The sequence below is a fragment of the Rosa chinensis genome, chromosome 7 (assembly GCF_002994745.2).
Source record: "Rosa chinensis cultivar Old Blush chromosome 7, RchiOBHm-V2, whole genome shotgun sequence".
NCBI classification, from domain to species: Eukaryota; Viridiplantae; Streptophyta; class Magnoliopsida; order Rosales; family Rosaceae; genus Rosa; species Rosa chinensis.
The window spans coordinates 54,762,601-54,777,491 of NC_037094.1; the positions used below are offsets into that span (position 1 = coordinate 54,762,601).

At 37.8% G+C, this 14,891-nt stretch overlaps 1 non-coding gene across 1 annotated transcript; it reads right to left on the minus strand.

Moving 5' to 3' along the window:
- Positions 1-153: 153 nt before the first annotated feature.
- LOC112178186 lies at positions 154-818 on the minus strand. The gene is made up of 3 exons (XR_005804088.1): positions 680-818; positions 419-551; positions 154-191 (listed from the first exon to the last, which is right to left on the minus strand). It is a non-coding gene; the product is annotated as an uncharacterized LOC112178186 (transcript).
- Between the last annotated feature and the right edge of the window lie 14,073 nt (positions 819-14,891).

The window sequence follows — 14,891 nt, forward strand, 5'->3', positions numbered from 1 at the left end:
TAAAGACTAGTAGTTATTTTTCAATCAACTGAAATTAGTTCATAATGAAAATAGGTAGTTTATAACATGTACGAGAGGTTACAGACATGGTCTTATGAAGGTAAAATAAAATAAATAAATAAAAAAGCTTTCAAAAGGGAATGCCACTGCACTTACTTGTGTCCATTTTCAGATTTCTTCAACGCTGAGTTCTGTTGCAATAAAAGCTTAACCAAACTAGAATTAGCATTCATGAATAAAAAAAAAGTTAAAGGGTTTCTCTAATGCTAGAAACCAAAAGGGAAAAAAATTTCCAAAACCAAATGTGTCCGCAAAGAAAAAGACCAAGATGAGTATTTTAGTGGGTAACATAAATGAATTATGTTTGGTAGTGCTCCTTTCTACTCAAAGTTGTATTCAATATAGCTGTAGACTTCACCTGATGCATAAGTTGAGCATTCTTATTCTCCAACTTCCTGAGCGAACTACTGAGGCTTACAACTTTTTCCTTCAAATCTCTTATTTCCAAATCCTTCTCTCTGTATGCAACTTCTTTATCTCGTAACAGGCACCTTGAAAAGCAGGAGAAGTCTTGTTTTCAGTCATATACCAAAGTATGAGGGAGTGTATGACAATTACACATCATTTAGAAGAATTGTTTCTATTTGGGGAACTTCCAATGTCATATAGAATCTATTACCTGGAGGAAGAAGCTAAGTTGAACAAATGATTCATCAAAATTTTGGCATCTGTAAGAGACCGAACTTGATTCCAACGCCCCCTGCCATTGAAACCCCGCTCGCGCTCTTCTGCTTCTGACAATTGTGATGCCATAGATAATTCAGACTTTTTCTTACTCTTCCTTTTCGATGGAGTTGAAATGGTTGATCCAATGTCCCGGGATTTCACTTCCAATCCTGAGACATCACCCTGCAACAAGATTCAAATATAAGTACCTTTACAACTTCTTTGCTGGAAGACTTGGCTTCATGATTCTAGCAATTTTGTGCATGCCTGTCTGTTTGCATTTTGTATATATACATAAAGTTTAGAATAGGTATTTTTACATATTTTCGGTTTTATTGGCATCAGAAAGCTGTAATTTTGGATGGTTGTGTGATGGTACAACTGATTCCATGGTACAATTTCTCGGACATGCAACACGGCATCAATATGAAGTGTCGGTGCTTTTGAGAATCTCCCACAATAATAAATTGTATACCATGAGGTCCATTAGTTCGTTTGTCATTCTCCAAATTAGTTACAAGAATTCACAAGTTTGTATAACCTATTGAACTATATATTTTACTGGTAATTTGTTACATAAAAACAAACCAGAACGAATCTAGTAACACAATTGAGCCGAACGGGAGTATAGGAAAAATTATTTAATCTGAGCCCACTCTGAGCTTTTTAAGCTTGAGCACAGTTCAATCGGATTAATAGAAACAATCAAATCGAACTCATCACCTTATTGGCTTATTGTTCACCTCAACATTGACAAGTGAGCATGCCCTTACTTTCTTAGATGTCATGATGCATTCATCTCACAAAGTTCATAATTTCTGTTGTAGTCCATTAATCATATCTTTTACTTGTTAATGTTTAGCCTGAAGATCATCATATCAACTAATTTGGGGATGGGCAAATGGGCAGGCAGAAGTACAGAACAACGTCAACGAGTGCTGCTGGACTGATAGTCTGATACCTTCTTTTCGGTTTACCGCCTGCAAATGCTTTGTGACTACATATGCTATAATTCCAAGACCAATTGCATAACAAATTTATGAACAATGTGTTGGATTGAATTAATGTGGGCAATATCTCTCAATGGTGCATAGGTAGTAACTTGAACAACACTCCTGAGGACCATCTAAACACACCAAAGAAACACCTAAGCATCTACATCTCTCTTCAGCAATCAAACAGAAACTCAAAGGCTTTTGGGACTGATCAATCCTCCTAGCCGCAGTACTTTGGCCATTACTAGCCGCCTTGAACACAATCAAGTGAATCAACTAACCTACATCATCGGTACTAGACATACATCTCCAGCTTCACAGCTTAGCGCCACTAATGGTATAAATAATGCCACGGTTCTTCTAAGGAGAAATGATATTTAAAGGCCACAGTTCTCCTTCTCATCTGATGTTTTGTTCTGCCGCAGAGGACTTCTTGGAGCAGGAACACCGGCCTCCTTATTGACACCAGATTGATCTGCTTTATCAGAATTCCTTTCTCTAAATAAGTTGCCACCATTTGATGCAGCTGATCGCATTGCCCTAGGAAGCTTCATAGGGATGGGTGCCTCTGGTGCCCCTTTATCTGCCCCTTGAGGAAGCTTCATAGGGATGGGTACCTCTGGTGCCCCTTTATCTGGCCTTTGAGGTGCTTCAGCAGTTGCTGGCTGCCAGGGAGGCGGAGCATTTGTAACCAGTTGGATTGTGGTTCTTCGCCATTTCTTTCTCTGGTTAGGCTTCGGTGCATTGGATTTGGCCTGCAGTTATAGAAATCATTTAGACCATAAAAGTTTTTAGGTGAATGAAACTAGACCAGCAGATTGAATGTCTGCTGTTTGTATAAATTTTACCGTATAATTGGAACCGTCCATTTTTTAAATATACTTTTAAAAAAAACTTATCAAAAGCAAAGTTTCCAAATGGGAAATTATCAGTTCATATATTTATATCGAATAATAGGCAAATTTGTTGAAGATTAACACTTTTATGATCAATCGTCCATCTGTTTGATATAATTTCATGAAAAATGGATTTTCATTTATGAATATTGTTTTTAAAAAATGATTTAAAATCAAAATATACATATTATGAAACTGTAGTGTCGTGGTAAACGGCTGGACATAGCACAGTTGGAAATTGAAGGAGATGCTCTTAGTATTATTAATTAATTATCTTAAACTGGTTTAGATATTTTAATAAGTTGTCTTAAAGGGAGTCTTTTTTTTTTTTTTTTTTTTGATTAACGGAATCTGTTTGTTGCTGCAGGAGGTTGAAGTAATAATTTAGAAGCATGTGTGCAAAAAAGCCAACCAAATAGCTCATGGTCTAGCAAGAAAGGCATTAAAGATGATCCAATTTATGTACCGTAAGGCAGTTTGTCCTCCTTGGCTATATGATATGCGGTAAGCAACTTAGTTGCGTTGGATGTTGATCTTCTTTTGGGGATAGTGTTGGCATGCATTGTACTCTATTGATTGAGTTTAATAAAATTTCCTTGAATCAAACAAAATTAAACTATAATGTCGTACATACATAAATGTAAAAAAAAGTTAAAAATCCCTAAACCCTAAACTAGTTAGGACCTAACAAGTCTTCCCTGTTTGAATTTAATAAACTATAAATTAATAACAAATACTTGTCCTAGGGACAAGTTTTGTGTGAGGTGTTACAAAATGGATAAATAAATTAATATGCCCCGGATTTGCTTTGTTTAGTTGTCGTTTGTGAGATGCTTAAAATAAAAGTGCATTATTAGAAAAAGGGGGAGGCTAGGGGGTCACTGTCCTTGGCTGGCCTCCTAGGACTAGGAAATAATAATTTTAGATACCTTTCAATGATCTCTCAAGATATTATGAATATAGGAATTTGGACCGTTTTATTCATGTGAATTGTGAATTGTGAATTGTGATTTGTGAGGGTGAAAGCCCCCACAACATTCACGTGTTTTTTTTATTTCTTACTGTACTCCAACTTTTATGTGAGAATCACACATACTTATCCTTTTCTTTTCTTTTTCGGTCAAAAAGAATGGTAGATGCTAGCAGTTTTATTTGTATTTTATATATATTAAATAAAAATTTATTGTGACAGCCTTGTGTAGTCACAATTTACATAAAAAAGAATTCTTTATTTTTCATTGTTTATATCCTAAAGTTTATTAATTGGCTACAATTTACATCAAATTATTCACAGACAGCCAGGCGAGTCACTTTTGCAAGACTAGAGGCTCTAAACCCAAATTCAGCAGCATAATCTCTTTCTCTAGCAATGTTAATCTCTCACTGTGATCACGGCATCTGTTTATGATATGGCAGTGCATTTGGCCGCTTCGTTGGCTCTAGCTGATAGTAAGAAGCCCGTGAACCCTTGTCATTCAAAGGGAGATGGCATGCGTCATTCACAGTGCTATTTGGTGGGAAAACTTCTCACTACAAGAGCTCCTTCAAAGACATGTTCATGCATGCTTGAATATTGAATGGGTCATTCATAATTTAAGAACATGGGAATTCTTTCCTGATTACCCTTTCTGAGGCCTCTTATCCTAGTCGGATCATCTGAGATGGTCCATGGGGGGTTTGACCATACTCTAGTGCTATTGACGTTGTATGCAGTAATGCAGAGCCGGCCCTAGGCATAGGCCTAACAGGCACAGGCCTAAGGCCCCCAGTTTCAAGGGCCCCAAAAAAATATAACTTCTATTAATATATATATATATATATATATATATATATATAAATCTGGAATGTATTTTATTGTTTCATTGTTGTACGCCTGTAGCTCTGTACGTGATTTTTGTTCTTCTCTACTGCTGAATCTCTCTCGTTCTCACTTCTCAAACGAAACTTGTCCAGATAATTAAGTCTATCTTGCTCCAATACCATGCCTCTTCGGCTCTTTCTCCTATTGAGGAGATAGAAGGAGACGAGTTCTTCTTCAGTTGGGTAGAAACAGATCGAAGCCTGTTGTGAGTTATTGAAGTCTTGTTTTATCTGATTATCTGTAGCAGGAGACGAGTTCTGTTTTAATTGGGTAGAAGGGGTTGAGTTCTTCAATTTTGTATTTGGGTGATGATAATTTTATGTTAAGTTTGTGTTTGGGTGGGAGAGGTAATTAAGTCTCTCGTTCTCCTTTTAATCTCGAGTTATTTATTTGTGCTAGTCTTAGTAGTCTGAGACTGCAAAACAATGAATTAAGCAAACAACCAACTGGACTAGTTGACTGAATCCAATTTTATAGTTGAGATTAAAGAAAATTGTTTTGATTTGCCGACTGTCAATTGAAATTGAGTTTAATATTATGATAATGGTATTGTATCATTTGTATGGCAATATTTCAATTGAAAATGGGTTTATATTGGTGGGAAGCCCCAATTTTTTTTTCGCCTAGAGCCCCGAAAATCTCAGGGTCGGCTCTGGTCGTATGATGGTGTTTATTCCATAACATCAGTTCTGTTGCATAGTTTGGGACTTTGGGTCAACGTTCGTGAATTTCCCATAGCCTTTCAAACTAACCCCTGCATCAGACTGGTTAGAAGCTCGTCAAGGATGCAGCGGAGTTTAGTGGGGAGGAGGGAAGAATACATCTTCTAGTGGAGGTGGACTTGATGAAGCCTTTTGTTTTTTCCGACAAAGCTTCACTATGGATGAAGATATTGATATGGATCTTGAAGATGTATATCAAGATCCATATCAACACCTAGGTTCCCAACCCAGTACTTCTGCCATTCCAACAAATGATAAAAACAAATGGAGGTCCGACCTTTGAGGCTCAACTTGCAAGCTCTCGATGACCAATATGAAGGGCATCAAATTTTCCCAGTGCAACTATTCCTCCTAGGTACAATACCAAAATAAAAGAAATAATAAGTGCATGGCTTAAGATAAATATGCTTAACTAAGCAGATGGTTATACCAATTATAAATTTTCAGTACAGAAAGCACATATGCAAAGCCTATACATATATAAAGAAAACTTAGTGAAAGAATGTTAGGAGTGCAGTGATACAACTTGCTAAGTGACCGAAAAAACTTGGCAATATCAGAATGGTGCAAATGAATCGAAAGGAGAAATTTAGAAGTTCTCTCAATTTCACAAGACTCGAGAGTGTTCTATGTCAACAAAAAGGATTTGCATTGCAATTACTTGGGTATGCAAAGCTTGTTGTATTACACTGATTTTGTATTAGTTTCTACTGCTCAGCAGTTGGTTAATTGATTTTAAATTTGAGCTTAGTAGAGTACTTTGAAAGTGGTGTCTCTAAGTTATCTAGTCATGAAGCTACTAAAAGAAGTGTGATAGAGTGCTTGATGAATCAGCTAGGAGTAATTTCACCGGCTCCAACACACAAAAGGGTTCTTACAGATAGACTAGTCCTGTACTTGCACAACTTAGCAACAAGTTTCTTTATATAATGTGACGAACATGCTGGTGAACAAATGAAACAGGGAAACAGGTGGAAAGAAAGAAACCTGCCACTGAGGACAATACATAGAAGGGAAGCTCGCATTCGTCTTCTCGTTGGCTTTGCAAAAGAAAAGGAATCAGAGGTTTGACCACATACAAAATATTTACATACATTGCATGTATGTGTATCTGAAGGATTAAAAATCAAAACCAAACCATGATAAGCACAACTGAATCAATTGATTAACACTGATCCCTACATTGTATCTCTCCATTGAATCAATAAGACTAGAAAGATGATAACCCACTATGGGTTACTTGTTGCCCCACAAGTCTTAACAAATACTAGTCTTACCTCTAAACAAGTTGTCAATTTCATTATTTGATAGACTATATATATCGAAGAAAGATCAGAATAAATAATAGCAAAGGTTGAACGGGAACATAAATAGTGGAAAGGGATGGAGGAGTAATTAAGTACCTGAAACAGTGAGAGAGTGCAGGAATGTCGGGAGGAGACTTGGAATGAATGATAGAGCGAAAGGACGAGATTCTACAAGCAGACAAGGATTTGAGAGAGCGTTGTACTCGTAGCCCAGCGATTCCAATACCCAATCCAAAGGCAAAGACGAACCCAAAACCAAGTTGGGGTTCGTGGCGGCGGCGGAGGTCGCGGTCTCGCAACTGTAGGTGATTCGAGACACGAGAGCAACCACCACTAAACATTATTTGCAGTTCGCTCACTCCCTCAAAACTCAATCCACTCACTCCTAAGTCACAACTCACAACAAAACCTTTTCAACATTCGTCCCCCTCAAATTGGACGGCGGGGAGGGCGTGAGGGTGGCGGAATTGGACAGCGGAGATGATGGGTGGGGAGAATCGGTGGTGGGGAGTGGGGCAGAAGTGAGGGAGCGGAAGAGAGAGGGGAGATGAGAGAAGAAAAGATTGGCTTCTAAGAGATAGACACGAATACAGAGGACTGAATTCACAGGCCAGTCTCACGCTCCTTTTCAGTCCTCTGATTTCACTAATGGTGTTATTCAAACTGATTTCACGGTTCTGGGGACTGGATCTGAACAAAATTTCTGAATTGAGAGATTCTAGGGATTTTGGGTTTCAGGGAAGCAAACGAGAGGTGGAGAGAGAAAATGGGGATTTTATGTGGCTGAAAAGAGTGAGCTGAGATGGGAAGGAGTAAATGTGTAGTAATGCCAAAAACGACTTGGGAAAAAAAAAAAGTGAAATTCACCTTCTTCACACAACACAATTGTTTGTCTGAATATCACCCCCATTGACTAGTCAGCTAGGGTCTCGGCATTTTGAGAGGGAAAGGACTAGAACTTTTTGGAGGGAATTCCAAATATTCTCTTAGGGTTAGATTTGAAATATCCCCATATTTTACAACAACATATAAGTGTTGTCTGTATCTAACCATATTTTCAAAATGAAGCGATCTTTGAGATAGGAAATCATCATATTTTACAACTACACAAATGTGTCGTCTGAATGCTCACCATTTTTTCAAATTGAACGAGTATGGTTTTAGTCTATATTCAGACAACACAAAAAAAAATTATGTCGTCTGAAAAACTCAGACGATATAAAACAAAACTTATGTCGTCTGAAGCACATTTTGGCATAGTGTCAGTCTACGACGCAGACCAAGGAATCTCTAAAGCAACAAAGAGCCTCACACTACTTCTCTTGGAAAGCAAAATGCCTCAAGCAATCCACACCCAAATTCCCTTCTTGTGGAAAATCTCACCCCTTGTTGTCCAGTAGCCTCAGTCTGCGACGTAGACCAAGGAATCTCCAAAGCAAAAATCTTTCCTTTGCTTTCTCGTAAACAAGGTATGAAACTCTATCGATCTCTCCTGTTTTGAATTTTTGATACATCTATGTTCTCCTGATTATGTTGTGGTTATTTTTTATTTAAAGATATGCATTTTGTGTTGCATATTAGAGAATTTTTTTTTAGAGTTTTGGTGATAGTGTCTGGGTTTATGCAAAAAAAAAAAGAAAAAAAGAGTGGTTGTTCTAATTAGCCTAGACAAGTCTCAAATCTTGGATCCGCCACTGCTCCTGATAGCTAATTCAGCAATGATTTCTTACCTGCTGTGGGCATTTATGCGCAATCTACCTTCCGAAGATCCTCCTTTGTTGTTTTGGCGCACGGGGCCACACTCATTGGTGTCTGGGTTGAATATGGTTAGCTTTTACTTTTCTAATTCTTTCTTTATGTATTGTTCAGGTTTGTATGGTTCGCCCATTTTGGGTTTACCAAGAGGGTATTCCAGTCATCGTGAGATACAAATTGAAGCTTATGGGCTTGAACAATATTCCAGACTTCTAGACTATTCGTGACCTCCAGACTTTTCGACCACATCATTTTTGTTTTGTTCTATGCGGCCGGGTTTATGTTATTTTAATTCGTTCGTCAGTAACTGCAACTTTCTGCTGGGATCCACTTACACCCTAAAAGGTAATCTAGTGCAATTTTTTTATTTTTTGCTCTCACAGTCTATTCTTTGTTATTGCTTCATGCACTTGTTGTCTCCGTCTTGTGGTTGATTGCTAAACTTGATTCATTTTCTGTTGGAAAAGAGCCTTGCCAATGAGTTGTGTGCTTGCCGCCAAAGGCTAGTGTTACTTGTAAAAGTAGACCGTCAATAATAATAAAAAGCATGTGCTATTATTGCCAATATATTAAGGCTGCCTTCTTGATCTTTTTGACTTTATGTAGAGGCTAGAGTCACATCACCCTTCTTATGTATAACAAGGACTATCCGAGCGGTGAGTTTCAGTTTCAGGAGGCGAGCGTCTGGAAGAGCTTCGGATGCTTTTTGCTTATCCTTGGGAGCGGGTCAAGAAAGGAAGTGTTTTGACCATGACATTGTGCGGTGAGGTTATGATCAATTCTCACATTTTGCTTTTGATTTTGTGTATTTACAGTGTCCCTAAACTGGTTCCTCCTTTCTCTGCTGACCATTCCAAAAACTTTTCAGATCCATAAACCTCCATGTTTCCTCTCATCCAGTACCTCACATCAGCTCCCCTCCTTCTACCAAAGGCCTACTCCTTGAAGGTTGTCGTCAGTCATCACTACCTCTTAAAAGTGAGAAACACTTACATAGAGGTGTATGGGTGCTCACGCATGGGTGTTTCACCCCCATTAACCATTGGATTTTTTCTTTGCTATTGACTTCTGTCCTATTTCAGTGGTTTCGTTTCCTCCCTGGTTTGAGTCTCTTTGGTGGATTAGAGATTAGTTATTGTTTGGTGTTGGTTCCATTCTCTCATCCCCTTAAACTTTGGTTTTGTATGGACATGCATTTTTGGGATTTTCCTGGCAGTGGCTTTTCGGTTCTCATCCCTTTGATTTGGCACTTCTCGTGACCTCTTGGCTCCTAGCAGCGGCGGCGGTTGTGTTATTATTGTAGAAGATGATGTTTTATTTAATTTTTAGAGTTACACTCTTTTGCCCTATCCATGTGGATTATGGTTGAGTTGTAATTTTCCTTGTTGGGTTTATTTGTAATTGGGCCTTATTTTGGGCTCCTCCCATTGGGTTTTCTCCCTTTGGTAATTATTAATGAAGTTTTCATTAATTTCCAAAAAAAAAAAAAATCCTTATAGGATTTTTAGGGGGTTGTAAAAATGATTTATGAAACCTTAAAACTCAAATATTGTGGTCTAACCCTAATACCTTGAACCATACTAAATTTCATCTTATTAATTAATTATTCTCATTAATTTGAATTTATATTATGGTTCAAAAAAAGGTTGAACAATTGAATTTCAATTGATTGATTATAGATCAAGACATTGACCAATATTGCTACAATATATGTTAATCGGCGAAAACAAAATTGATGAGAATAATTAATCATAAACATCAAATGATATATATTGTATATTTATATTGTTGGGAGATTAGGAATGAGAACAAACTCCTAGATAGACTAACGATCATTTATTTGAGTCAATTTCTATTAGAAGATACTGGAGCATTGAAGAGACAACAAGTTATTATTTTGTTTTGTGTTTGGGCTGCATTTGTTTTATTTTTTTTTGTTTTTTGTTTTTGTTTTTGTTTTTGTTTTTGTTTTTGTTTTTGTTTTTGTTTTTGTTTTTGTTTTTTTATATTTTGTACATCCTATGAAATCTGTAGAAGTCATTCATAATAAAATATATAGATTTTCATGAATCAATAAAAGTCTGTTGCTAAAATCAATGGTTTTAAGAAATCCATAATAGTCTACCAACTTTTTAAAGAGTCTGTGGGCTTTTCAAAAAATCTGTCATTTAAAAAAAAAATTTGCACAAATCCAAATACAATACACCCTCCTTAGACTGATGTGAAATAGTGCGACATTTCAGAATGTTATATATTTTCAGCAAAACATTTCAATACAGGGGTATGCATGTCATTAGCTCAGTTTTGACCGGCAAGAGTTTAACAACAAAATAAAAATAACATGTAATTGTTTCACTTATTTTGGAAGCACAAATTATTCAAACTTGGTATTTAGACCTGTAAATGGATCAGATTTGGATCGGATTGACCTAAATCCAAATCTGTTTACTTACAAAAAAAATTCCTCCAAACCCGCTCCGTTAATCCGGCGGATCACTGATAGCTCGATCCAAATCCGTATCCGCCTGATTAATAGATACCCAATCTGCTAATCCGACCCATTTATAATTTCAAATATTTTAAAATTTTAAATAGTAATATTAAATTTATATCATTATACCTCATAAGATATTAATAAAATATTAAAACAACATGAAAACTATCACCAAAAGTAGAGTTACGTTATCAAAATTCTTAATGCTTCTTAGAATCTTGGGTGGTGGACTGTCCCTTAGATTTCTGCAAAAAAATTGTATTAGAAATTCTTCATATTTTATATTTTAAAAAATAATAATATATTAATAAAAAAAGGGGCCGTGACCACTTACCCAATTTCAACATAAAAATTGCCCACTTACTCCACCAAGAGTTTTTTAACCTCATTTACCCAATCTAACCGTCAATGACAGTTTTATCCTCATTTTAATTAACAAATTACATTCATCTCTCTCTCCCCCCTCCCCTCTTCTATCTATTTTCTCCCTCCTCCCCCTCATAGATATCTCTCTCTCTCTCTCTCTCTCTCTCTCTCTCTCTCTCTCTCTCTCTCTCTCTCTCTCTCTCTCTCTCTCTCTCTCCACCCACCTCCGGGCGGCGACATGTTGACCACAGATCCGTCCAAAACAACGACTCAATCAACTCGGACTCGTGACTCACCTGCAACGCACAAGAACCTGCACATTGACGCCTTTCTCTTTCTCATGCCTGTTCGTCGAATTCGAATCACAAAAACTCTACCAAAACGGAGACCCAGATTCACGTATAGAGCACCAATCGAAACCAAAATGTAAAGAACCGAAAACAGAAGCGTGAAAAACGAAGAAGAAGAAGAAGTAAAAAAAAATGAAACTTACTGCGATCAAATCGGAGCGCCGGCCCGCCTGCTAGCACGATTGCGATGTGTGAGAGATTCTCGAAGCAATGTCGCCGATTGCGAATTCTAGAGAGAGAGTAGGTCTAGAGAGAGAAAGAGAAGAAGAGACTGAGCACTGTGTCAGCGACATGGTTATGGGGAATTGGGTTTTTGCTGGAAGTGGGTTCTGGAGATTCGGTTAATATGGGAAACTGTAGTGTGGCTTCTACATTTGGCCAACATCTTGGCAAGGAATAGCATCTTTTTTTTTTTTTTTGAATGTCTATTGGATTGGAGGCCAATGATCTACTATCTGTTCAACAATGTGAGTAATCTGACATTGCAATGTAACTGTGGGGTTTGTTTGATGGTCTACTGGGGGGCAGTAGACACATTATTGGCCCCTAGTAGACTTTGATACGAGGGACATGGATCACTATAGTGTGGTGTTTTGATAAGTTACATGTTGTTTTCAGTGTATTAAAGTCAAATTATCTGTGAATCCTATAAAATGGTGCATTTTTGGTGGTCTATTGGGAGGCAGTAGAGACATTGGACTTTGTATTGGGGGATAATAATATGATTATTAGGAGGCACTAATATAATTATAAATTGATCAATTGTGCCTGTAGTGTATTCATTTTGGTTTTGGGAGTTCATACAATTCACTGGACGACAATAATATGATTTTCGGGAGGCAATAATATGATTACTGGGGGGCAATAATAGCCGGATTCCGGATTCCGGTCATCTGTCGCCGGATTTCGGTTACCGGTTCCCGGAATCTGGTCATCGGTCGCCGGAATCTGGTCACCGTTCGCCTGAGTCTGGTCATCGGTCGCCGGAGACCGCGCCGGCCACTGGTCACCGGAGCACAGCAAGGTGGAGGGTGACTTCTCTCTATAAGTGAGAAAGAAGGAGAGGGCAAAAAAGTCTCAAAAAAAAAGAAAAAAGAATTAATTGGGTAAAGGGGAAATAATCTCTTAGAGTGTTTTGGGTAAATGGGGTTAAAAAACAGTTGGTGGAGCAAGTGGGCAATTTTTAGCCTAAAATCGGGTAAATGATCATTTTCCCATAAAAAAATTTATTTTATTATTACAAAAACAGCAACGGATCGGATCGACTTTTAATCCGTATTTGATCCGTTATATAAACTGGTTAACAGATTCGAATCATTAACGGATCAACGGATCAAAATTTTTGATCCAAACCCGTCCAATAGCCACGGATCTAGAGCTGGTCCGAATCAAGATCCGGTCCATTTACAGGTCTATTGGTATTAGAAAGATGTATTATTAAAGCTACATTTCCTGTTTTAGTAGCAGTACAGTAGTACTAATAAACATCAAAAGCTGCAGTCATTCAAAGGATCCGGACTTCGATGATCGATGACTTACGCCGCGAGGTCTCACCCTCTTCTCTTCCTCTTTGGCATGGAGAGATCAACTTCAAGAACTTCTAAGGCTTTAGTTGACAACGGTCGGCTCCTTGTGCTCTGCCTCCAGCTGTTAACGATAGGCTTCTGATATTCTAGACTAGCCCCTACTTCAGAAACCTCAACCTTCGGCTGTCTTGTTTCAGGTACAACTGATGACTTTTTGCACGACTCATCTATAGTTTGCACTGCGTCGGCTATTAAGGCTTGATCAGTTCCCTCATGTGGTGAATCACTGGGAGCATTCAAGTAACTCCATATCCGAAGTTGAGCTGCTCCAGAAGATGGTTCTCATGCATCCAGGAAAATATGGAAAAGGGATCAACGATTTACTATAATAATAAGCATCTAGCTAGATTAGATGGAATAGTTTTAGAGATTTAAAACTTGGTATATGTCTACAATTCCTGTTGTATGAATCAACTCCAATTATGTTCATTGATTAAGCTTCAATTTAGTGACAGTGGGTATATGCATGTATACTTATCAAACATAGATTGCATACTACAATTTTGGGCAGCAATCGCCAATAATAGCCTCTTTCTATCTCCCTCTCTCTCTTTAATTTTTGGCATTTGTTTCATGTTTGACTACAAAGAGGTGTAAGAAATATGTAATGTATAATTCAAGAAAATAGCATTTGCCCAACTCTCTCAGAGATATTCTGTTTATACCTAGGCCTCGTTTGGTTGCTTGAAATGAAATTAGTTCCTTGGTCTTTTCCATGAGCATGAGAAAGTAAATTTCCCACTAGTTTCTCTACAAATGTTTGAAAATGCCGGGAAAGTAATTGGAAAATGTATTTTACTTTTCTTTCCGATGTTTGGTTAGTATATGAATAGGAAAGTACGTAATATCAATTTTTCAATAATATCTTTATTATTAAAACATAAACAATTCAAGATCCAAAAGTTTCATAGATAATTTGGTAATAACAACCATTAAAATAAGGAAAATGGTCCGTACGGTACCTGAACTTTTCCTCTTTATAACTTTTGGTACCTGAACTTAAAAAAATATCAATTCGGTACCTGAAGTTCTTTGCCTGACTGAAGATTGGTACATATGGCCGTTAGCTCCGTTACGGAACTTGCCATCTGACAATTTTTTAAGGGTATTTTCGTCATTTTATGTCTTCACCCTCCCTAATCCCAGCCATGTCCCCAATGTTAATAGATTGATGGTAGTGATCATCTAAATATCTACACCCGCGTCACACCAAATCACTCCCCCCTCCCCTTCTCCTCCTCCACCACCACCCCTGCACACTCCCTCTCTTTCTCTTTCATAAGCTTCTCCAGGAGTCAATGATCATTCAAAGTGACAAAAAGCAAATAGAAAGGAAGAAAGACAAAGACCCAGATCATTCAAAGTGCCATGTTGAATCAAAATCCCTCAAACAATAACAAAACCCACAAGATACAATTTCACCTTTTGCAACCAAAAAACCAGTTTCTTGAACCAAAATCCCTTAATTCTTGCATAACCTTGATCAAGACTTGTGCTTTTTCAACAAAATATAGGAACCATTTCTTCATTACTATTGCTGCAGAACAAAGGATGATTAAGACAACAAAAGAAGAAGAATCAAGCTTGAATCCCGACACCAGCCAGTCTCCGTCGTTGATTCCGAAGACGACGACGAGGATCAAGATCTCCATTACCGCCATTGCCCTCTACCTCAACATCTCCGTCCTCCTCCACCTCCTCCGCTGCCCGGGTTGACCCGTCCCTCTCGGACCTATCCCCACCCTCCACTCCCTCCTCTCCTTCACCATCTTCGTCGGCATCAACCTCATCCACTGGTTCTTGCAGTGCTCCAAAACCCATGAAATTGATTGT